Below are 9725 nucleotides of genomic sequence, written 5' to 3'. Positions count from 1 at the left end.
GAAAAGTAATCAGGTGGCTGTTATAGTCTGATAAGATGTCCTGTAGGAGGACACCTACTAGTCCAGTCATGGAGATAAAGGGAGTGAACCTGAAGGTCGTCATATAAATTATCATATAACACATTTTATGAATGAATAGTGTGGTTGCAGTTAAGCATGAAATATTTTGAAATATATATATATATATTTTTTTCACCCACTGAAATTTTACTATTGTTAAGTTAAAAATAAACCCATGGGGAGAAAGAATGCAGCAAAAGGAAAATGTGTTGTAAAACTACAAAGATAGAAGTGTAGTACTAGACTAAACAGAAATCAAAAACATAAAATTTAAACTAACAGTTGAGAGAAATTCCAAATGGATTTAAACAATATACTTCAGAAAGGGTCAGAAATTTTCTCTGAGAGTAGTAGTTCAGTTAAGGTAGAAAACAGGTGCCTTAGTTAAATTTCTCTATACGAAACAGTTAGACAACCTGATCCTCTTCCCAGCCTGAAAATTTGGACAATTTTCTGTTTTTCAACCTAATGTAACAGATTAATCTGGGACTCAGAAAATCTAGGTTCAGCAGAAGGAAGCATAGGTACTATATTAAAGATGGATTAAATAAAAGTCTATTAAGTGGCATAATAATATTAATTATTTCTCCAATTAGACTCTAAGAACACTAGAAACTGGGCTTCTGCATCCTATGCAGGAATTTGTCAGGTTACTCTTTGGGAAAACTGACTAGGACCAAAGAAAAAGCTTATAATACTGAAATGACCCAGCCACAATAACCAGAAATAAAGACATTGACTTCAGAAAGAGTTTCTTAAAAAAAAGAAAAACAAGTTTTAGTTTTTGGATACTGTCATCCAAAAACTAAAATAAAACAAAGACATTTTAATTTTTGGATATTATCATCTGACAATAGTAAAAATAGCTTCAAAATTCAAAGAAAATTATTTCTACATAGAATTATACCCAGATAAACTATTAATCATGGGTGAGATTTGGAGGACATTTCCAGGCATACAAATTATTAGAAACTAATATTCTATTGCATGACTGGAGGCTGTGGCTTGTGTTCCACCAAAACAAGGGAGACATTTGAATACAGAGGAAGATCTGTGATGCGTGATATAGTGGATCCATCTCAGAAATTAGGCAAAAGAAATTTTCTGGATAATTGAGGCTGACGAAAAGTCCATGGATGAGATCTGTGCCATGGTCTGGTAGATGACATAGCCAGGATTGGAGCAAGAAAACAAAGAGCTGCAGAAGGGACACTTTCAAGAAGAAGATAAAACTGTACATGATCTGATTTGTTTGAGTGTATTTCAAGGAGATGCATTATTCATAGGTACATTGAAAAATAACCAAATGAATAAATAAAATGCTTGTTCATTTCGGGCAAAAAAAATCAAGATTTTATTTAAAAAATAAATAAAATAATATACTACATAACTGCTAGCGTTATTTACATAACTTTTTTTTTTTTTTTGAGATGGATTCTCGCTTTGTCACCCAGGCTGGAGTGAAATGGCACAATCTTGGCTCACTGAAGCCTCCTCCTCCCAGGTTCAAGCAATTCTCCTTCCTCAGCCTCCAGAGCAGCTGGGATTACAGGCACATGCCACCCCACCTGGCTAGTTTTTGTATTTTTAGTAGAGATGGGGTTTTACCGTGTTGGCCAGGCTGGTCTCGAACTGCTGACCTCAAGTGATCCACCTGCCTTGGCTTCCCAAAGTGCTGGGATTACAGGAGTGAGCCACTGCGCTCGGCCTATATAACTTTAATAATGTTAAGTACTGGATATTTTTAACCCAAAAATTAAATAGAAAGGGAAGGGCAAGTGAGGTGAGGGGAAGAAGAAGTTAGTGAGTGATATCTAGAATGTAAAAATCAACAACAGTACACTTTAATTATTTTAAAATGTAATGAAAAAAATTTACACATAGCCAAATGATTTGAAAATAATTGTTGGTAGTGAATAGAAATAGGAGTGAGGAGGAGTGAGGCAGAGATTACTGCTTTCCGTTATAAGGCAGGTTGAATTTTTTGTAGACTTATAACTTGTGTAACTATAAAAGCAAAATAAAAATAAATAGAAGCAGTTCATGGAAAAGACAGTAGTCAATGGTTCAATTCATCAACATATTGAGAAAAATCTATAAAGGTAAAAACATCATGAATGAGTTTGTAAGGCATGTTAAAAATGTTTTAAGCTTTATTGTAGATTGTATCAGTAGGCTGCCCAGATTCACACAGCATTTTTCTCTACACACTAAGTGGGTATACTGCAAAAACCTTTAACTCTTTTCTGAGGGGCGTTTGTTATTCTTTATTGATCTTAGGACAAAGTTATTCCATTGTCCAGGAAAATCTGAGCTCCTAAGGTTAATTTCCTCAGAAACAGCTATCAAATTTGATGAATGGAAATTTGATTAAAAGATAATCCAATCTGTTATCAAATCTGTTTGGTGTGCTACATTGATACCTTGCCCCCCCAAACCCTGCCCTGGCCCCACCGCCAATAATGCAGATCTCCCAGAATACTCACACTTATGAGGTCCTGTCCTTAAATGTAGGCTGGCTTTGAAACTTTCCCTAACCAATAGAATACAGGGGAAATTATATAAAGCTGAAGAATCATCCAATTGAGTCCAGTTGACTGAAAAATATCACAGAAGAAAATAAAGCTGTTTTAAGTCTCTACTTCTACATTTTTAATGGGTTATTACACAGTCATACATAGTTAAAACACTAGGTGTTTTCACTGCTCAGATGAAAAAACCTCCAAGGCATTTTCTACATTATCTTTCAGTTTCCTAGGAGAATGAAAGCTTCAGTTGCATGCAAAGGCAACAGACTTGTTAACAGATTCTTTTTTAGGTTACCTCCCTTCCTTGCCTTTATTCCCCAGTCTTCTGTATTTGTTTCCTGGGATCACCTCCCAAATGTAAATCCTTATTTGAGGTTCTGCTTTTGAGATAAAACCAAGTAAGGCAAGAAGCGTTATTGAAATGATACATTATGACAAATTCACAGTTCGGTAATAGAAAATCACTTTCTATTTAGGAAAAAGGTTTGGAAGACATGTGTAGAAAAGGACATCAGGTAGAATGCTATTGCAGTAATCCAGATGAAAAAGGAAGATGTGCTGAGATGAAATAATAAGATGATGCAAGTAGACGATTATGAAAGATACTTCAGAGGTAGAATCCATAGTTATTGACAATAGTTTTGGATGTCGGTGATAAGTAAAAGCTGAGAAGACAAGGGTATCACTCTGCCTTAGGCAACTGAGTTGTTGGGGAGAGAATAAAGGAGGAGGGCCAGATTTAGGGGGAAATTTCATATACTCAAAACTGAATGTGTTTAATAAAACTACCTATGGAACACCCAGCAGGCAGTTGATCATATGTGTTATACGGTACTGGGGTGTGATGTAGTGATCTGAATGAACTGAAAATAGTAAATTAAAGATCACCAGGATTTAAGTGGTAATTGAGTAATAATTTTATACGAGATATCTCAGGGTAATAATAATGATAGGTGTTGTATGATAACTTCTAATTTACACAGTAATTTTACATGTACATTTTGGCTGTAAGGCACTGAATATAGCACTAGAAATGGAATTAGAACTTTTAGATTGTGTAGTAGGACATCAACAGATATTCCTATTAGTTTATGGTGGCTCCTTACCCTAAGCCTGAATTACAATCTTTCTACTCATGCTTTGATTCAAAGTGTTAATCCTTTTTCAGTATTGCTAATTAAGTAAAGCCTACATTAGTCCATAGAAGAATATCAAAGTAACAAAGAATAAAAGTAGATAACAAAATGGCAATTTCAGATACACTAGAGACACACCATAGTTATGAATTTGAAGACTAAACTTTAAATGTTACACTTACAGAAGTTTAGTGCTTTGGCTTAGGAATGCTGTTTCAGCTTGCAGGTAAACTAGACTTACCTAAGGAAATCACCTTCATTTGAAAGAGTGATTAAGGTCCATATTATGTCACTTTAAACTATGAATTGCTCTGAAAGAAGCCTCTACTGAGGATAAAAGTCCCCAGCAGAGGCTTGATTCCTGAACGGCCATCTTCCATTCCCCTGTTTCAAATCACCAAGTCAGACCACTTCTCTAGAGCAGGTCTAGCTGTCTCAAATCAGTACTGACATAGACTGATTCTGTAGATCATGATCTTAATTTTGTATAGGTACTTTGAAAAGAATAGACTCTGCCTGAATTTGACTGAGCAACTTCTTTCCATTGAATGGCTTTGAAAGCTACTTCTGTGTACAGCACATTTTCCACAATAGAAATTCAAGGATCTTTTCTATCTCAATACTGTCAGCCCAAATGACTTCAAGCAATTTCAATTCTGCCATCTGTAAGAGACGAATTTGTTCAATCAAGTTAAATCACTGTACCAGCTCAGTCACTGCACCAGAAGGCATTCGAGTTTTACCTAACTGTTCTTATTCCAAGGTTAAATTAGTGTCTGAGGTTTCACATTTTGCCCCGAACCAGCAATTTATATATTTGTAATAATATATTCAGAAAATATTCATTAGCTAATTTAAGATGTCATATGGAGTGATTGTTTGAGCTTCTACTAAAAACATATTTTAAGATTCATTTTTAATAAAAAGAAACAATACTCTATTCATTATAAGTTGAATTTTAATCCATGAACTATGTATGTTAGGTATAGTGTATTCTACCTTCCTTACACATATAGAAATTCACATATGCACATATAGGCACATATACAGAAGGCTGAAGTCCGGCTCACCTTTAAAATGTCCTGATATTTTCAATCCTGCTCAACTTAGGTCAAGTCTCCTTTCACATCCAGCTTGCTTTATTTCTACATTTTCTTTCCTTGTCTACAACTACCATTACCTGTCTTGAACCCTCATCTAAATATGGGAGCTCATTTCTCTGTTCTCAGTTTATTTTTCTAAACATTTTCCTACAGGGGCTTCTTATAGTTATTTCTTACAGCACTTTTACTGATAATACAATAGCAGGACATGTTTTAAAATCACACAATAGGATATTTAATACAGCTATTAGGAAATAATATTTTACACATTAGATTTTGCAGTCTACAAAAGTAGCCATCTTGTTTAGTTAGAACCACCTCCATGATACATTGTCAAGGTATAGAATGAATATTCATGAGCTAAAACTTGAAAAAGAAAGAAGGGGAGGCATTATAAACAATTTTTCATGTAACCATATAGAATATCTGCAATACAACTACCAGAAACCAGTAAGATGAGGTGTCAACTGGAAGAAAACTGTCTGGGAGCCAAGCATGAGAGGGAGAATTTTCATTGTGCAAAATAAAAACTTTGAAGCTATGTAAATGAATTATCTATCAAAAACATTAAAAATAAATAAATGGTTTCTGACCAAACAACTATAGCGATTTCTTTGATTGAATAAAGTGATCATGAAAGTCTGTTCATTAAGTAAAGGGGATACTGAACTGAAATAGGTTTGTAACTCAAGGATAAATATTAATAAAAAACGCAGGTATAGCCAAGCATGGTGCCTCACGCCTGTATTCCCAGCACTTTGGGAGTCTGAGGTAGGCAGATCACCTGAGGTCAGCAGTTCGAGACCAGCCTGGCCAACATGGTGAAACCCCGTCTCCACTAAAAACACAAAAATTAGCCATGTGTGGTGGCACACTCCTGTAATCCCAGCTACTCAGGAGGCTGAGGCATGATAATGACTTGAACCCAGGAGGCAGAGGTTGCAGTGAGCCCAGATCATGCCACTGCACTCCAGCCTGGGCAATAGAGTGAAACTCCATCTCAGAAAAAGAAAAAAAAAAAAAAGAAAAGAAAACGTAGGTATAAAGTCATAGATTGGATGGACAGCTTTCTTTATCTTGATTGCAGTTATACAATACAAAAACAAAATAAAACTTAAAAGTTGTTGCTCATTTATTCTAAATTTTTTTTCTAATTTCTGAATAGGCTACAGATATAAGGTGTTCTATGAATTAAATATTGTTCCTGTCCATGTATGGCTTATAACCTAGTGGGGAAAATGATATTTAATTTTAAAAATAGAAAATCAAATTCATAATTACTAATGTTTAGTAAATTTTATATTAAAAATGGAATTTTCAGATAAATATAATAAAAGGGAAAGGTTAGAGAAGATCTCACTGCAAAAAATTACATTTGGTTTCATAGACTTAGGCAGACAAAGAAAGAGGGAAAGAGTGTTCGATAACTAATGAAAGAGACAAGAAACAAGCTTAGAAATGAAGATTAAAAGCAAATGATGCAGAACCTTGGAAAACAGGTTATAGATTTTCTATATTTTCTTAAATGCAAAAGAAATCCCAAACAGATTTTTGGAAGCCAGCTGATACTGCTGTATTTGCATTTTAAACTATCCTTCTGAGTGACACAAAGAGAAGCCCAGCTTTATTTAAAACATACAGTCATGTGCCACGTAACAACATTTCAGTTAATGAGGACCTGCATAAAAGACAGTGGTTCCATAAGATTATGATGGAGACTCCCCTATAAAAGTGGACCATTTTATTTAATCTTTTATACCGTGTTTTTACCATACCTTTTCTATTTTTAGATATGCAAATACTTACATTTGCATTGCATTTGTCAACGGTGTTCAAGACAGTAACAGATTTGTAGCATAGGAGCAATAGGCTATAGCATCTAGCCTATACTGTCTAGCCTAGGTGTGTAGCAGGATATACCACTTAGGTTTGTTACACCCAATCTATGATGTTTACACAATGATGAAACCACTTCACCACACATTTCTCAGAATACATCTCCATTGTTAAACCATGCATGACTGTTCGGTGATAATCTACAGAAGAGATTTACTAGGGTGCAGAGAGATTAAGAAAGTTAGATTTGAAATATATTGAGAGGTAAATTAATAGAATTTGGTGAAAGTCGATGGGTGTTAAAATTGAGTTAAGTGTCTTCAATAGTGACTCCTGGTTTTGTGGCTTGAGCAGTTGGGTAGAAGCAGATGAACTGTTATCAGAATAGAAAAGACTGGAAGAGGAGCAACTTGGGGTACAGGGAGAGCTCACATTACGTGTAAGTTTTGAAATTTTTGCTATCAATTTGAGTGTTGTGATATCAAATAGGCAGCCTATGTTGAACACTAGGAATAAATCCAACACTAGGAATAAACGTTCCCTCTCTTTTTTTTCTCCCGCCCAGAGGAGTAGTAGATCTTTCTTTCATTACTGTTTGGCATGGACCTCTGTCTTCATTCAGAGTTATCTGATATGAAAATGAGCTCAGTGCACAGAAGGAGAGATTCAGACTAGGAAAATTGCCTCCCATATGGCAGGATAGTGAATACTGTTAAAGAAAAAATGAGGAATATTATCACCTTTATCAGAAAGTGACACACAAAATGTCTCAAATTCCCAGTGTCAATTAACCTGTTTGTTCAATGTCATTAGCAATTATCATTTACTAAGCAATTCTCATTGTTCATTTGGAACATTTCTTTATTTAGCCCTTTAGAAGTCAATTTTGAATTGGCATGTCACTTTGCCCCAGTAGACACCATGGAAACTAGGATAGACTAGTTAAAAGAAGATTATTTTAAAATTACCTCTTTTTATAAAAGAAACTGACACAAAACTGCTGTTTTGCAAATTATTCTTAAAAAGTGGCCTTTTCATTTTAAATGACTTTAATACTTTTAAAAGATCAAATAAGAAACGGAAAATAGTGGTTTAACATTAATATTTAGATTGATTTTAGCTTCAGATCAATTTGTTTTTATTTATGGCTAACTTTTTAAATGATAGATTCTTTAACTTGTACTTATTTTTTTCTACTTTATCCTCAGATTATTTGTGCTAAAAATTACTCAAAGAAACAAAAGACAGAAGTTTGTGTCACTGAGTCCTAAGCTAAATGGAAGAACTTTGATGTTACTGTTTTCATCTCTCATATTTCCAGAAGGGTAAAGCTGGCAGATCCACATTCAGAGACAATCCCCATTAACCATTATTACACAGCTATGATTAGGACCCCAACCACTCTCTAAGTAGAGATATGATTTGCTTTTATAAATGCTGGGTTTAGTTGTGAATTTAAACTTGTTATGAATAAATATTGACATAAATTCTACAAGGAAATTGTTCCTCAGGCTTGGCGGATGTACCTCTTAGGAATGAATAATAACAAATATCCTGTTCCAGATCGAAACTATGCCAATCAGTCTGAAAATACTCAATTTGTCCAGTGATTTCCATGTGTCTCTAAGCATATATATTTTACAAATAACAACTTCTTTAATCTTGGACTTGTGTTGTTTGATATGTGTGTCTTCTTTATTAGAGGATGGAAATAGAAGTTATCAAGGCTAGGCATACCTGATCAGTTGCATGAGATGCTAGAACGGTGAAACGTATTATTAATGAGGCTTTAAGAATCTACCACATTCTCCTTCTCCTAGTTAATATTTGGTGATCTTGTGTGTCTCATTTTAGATGCCTCCTGTAATGAGAAGATATCTCTAACCCCACACTGAGTTGGATTATACATTTTCAGGGAGTACGGCTATTACAAAATTTGTTATTATTTATTATATTTACCTTTTTTGTTTTCCTGGTTTTTACTTTGGGTTCCTCGTTAAATCTATTATAATTTTAATGCAAGAAGCACATCTTTTTTTCATTCAATCTATGGTACAATGTTGTGGGTGTACCAAAGCTTATTTTCTATTCCTCCTTTCTGGACACATACAAGATTATAGAGCTTATGTGGTAAAGTGTAGCCATGTGACTGTTTCTGGACTATAATATCTAAATGATACTTTTAATTTCTGAGCTGAATCAGCAAATAATCTTGTTTTACCGTGGAACGACCACCATGGGGTACGTGTGTGTGAGATAACAGAATGTTTATTAATCTGGGTTCCTTTGTAAATATGTAGAATGAGGCTACATATTTGTTAATCGCTGATATTTTGGGGTTAAAATTTATTAAGCACAGGTTATTTTTAGCTATTCTAGGTAATATAGTGTTCTAAAATGCTAGTAACATGCTTGGCCTATAAGGTATAAAAATATGAATTGAATGACTGAATACATGGAAATATTTTTCCTCCTCAGCTGAAACTCCAGATGTCATTAACTTTGAAAGTCAATATTCATGTTGAAAACTCCTGTAAATCAAAGTACGCACTTTTAAAATTCATCTCCTTCATGATTTACTATATAAAATGTTTACCAATGTCAAAAACTTAGGTCTGAGATTTTACCCTGGTTACAGTGTAATGACTTAGGCTGCCACAGTTTCATAAACACTGGCAGAAGATATGAGACTCTCAGGTCGGAGACAAAGGACCTTACTCATCATGACATAGCAGGCAGCATGCATTTTATGTTTGCTTTGGTTCTCCTTATTCCCCATGTCTCACAGAGTAATGCAGAGCACAGAGTGACTCAGGACTCAGAAAAATGCTGCCCAAGCAGTGAATATCCATCACCGTGAGGAAACCTTAGCTAGCAACACCCTAATCCTTTAAAGTGGCTGCAGGCAAACCTTCTTGAATCTTGTTCTGGTGAACAAACAAATTTATCTTCTTCACTGGAGGGAGACATTATCCAATTTCCGAGGTTGCATGCTATACAAGCATACTTGAAAACATAGCCCTGAATCTGTATGTCTTTCATGCACAGGTTAAAATGCCTGT

The sequence above is a fragment of the Gorilla gorilla genome, chromosome 5 (assembly GCF_029281585.2).
Source record: "Gorilla gorilla gorilla isolate KB3781 chromosome 5, NHGRI_mGorGor1-v2.1_pri, whole genome shotgun sequence".
Lineage (NCBI taxonomy): Eukaryota > Metazoa > Chordata > Mammalia > Primates > Hominidae > Gorilla > Gorilla gorilla.
The sequence above is the reverse complement of the archived record's forward strand: the minus strand, read 5'-3'. Positions refer to the sequence as shown.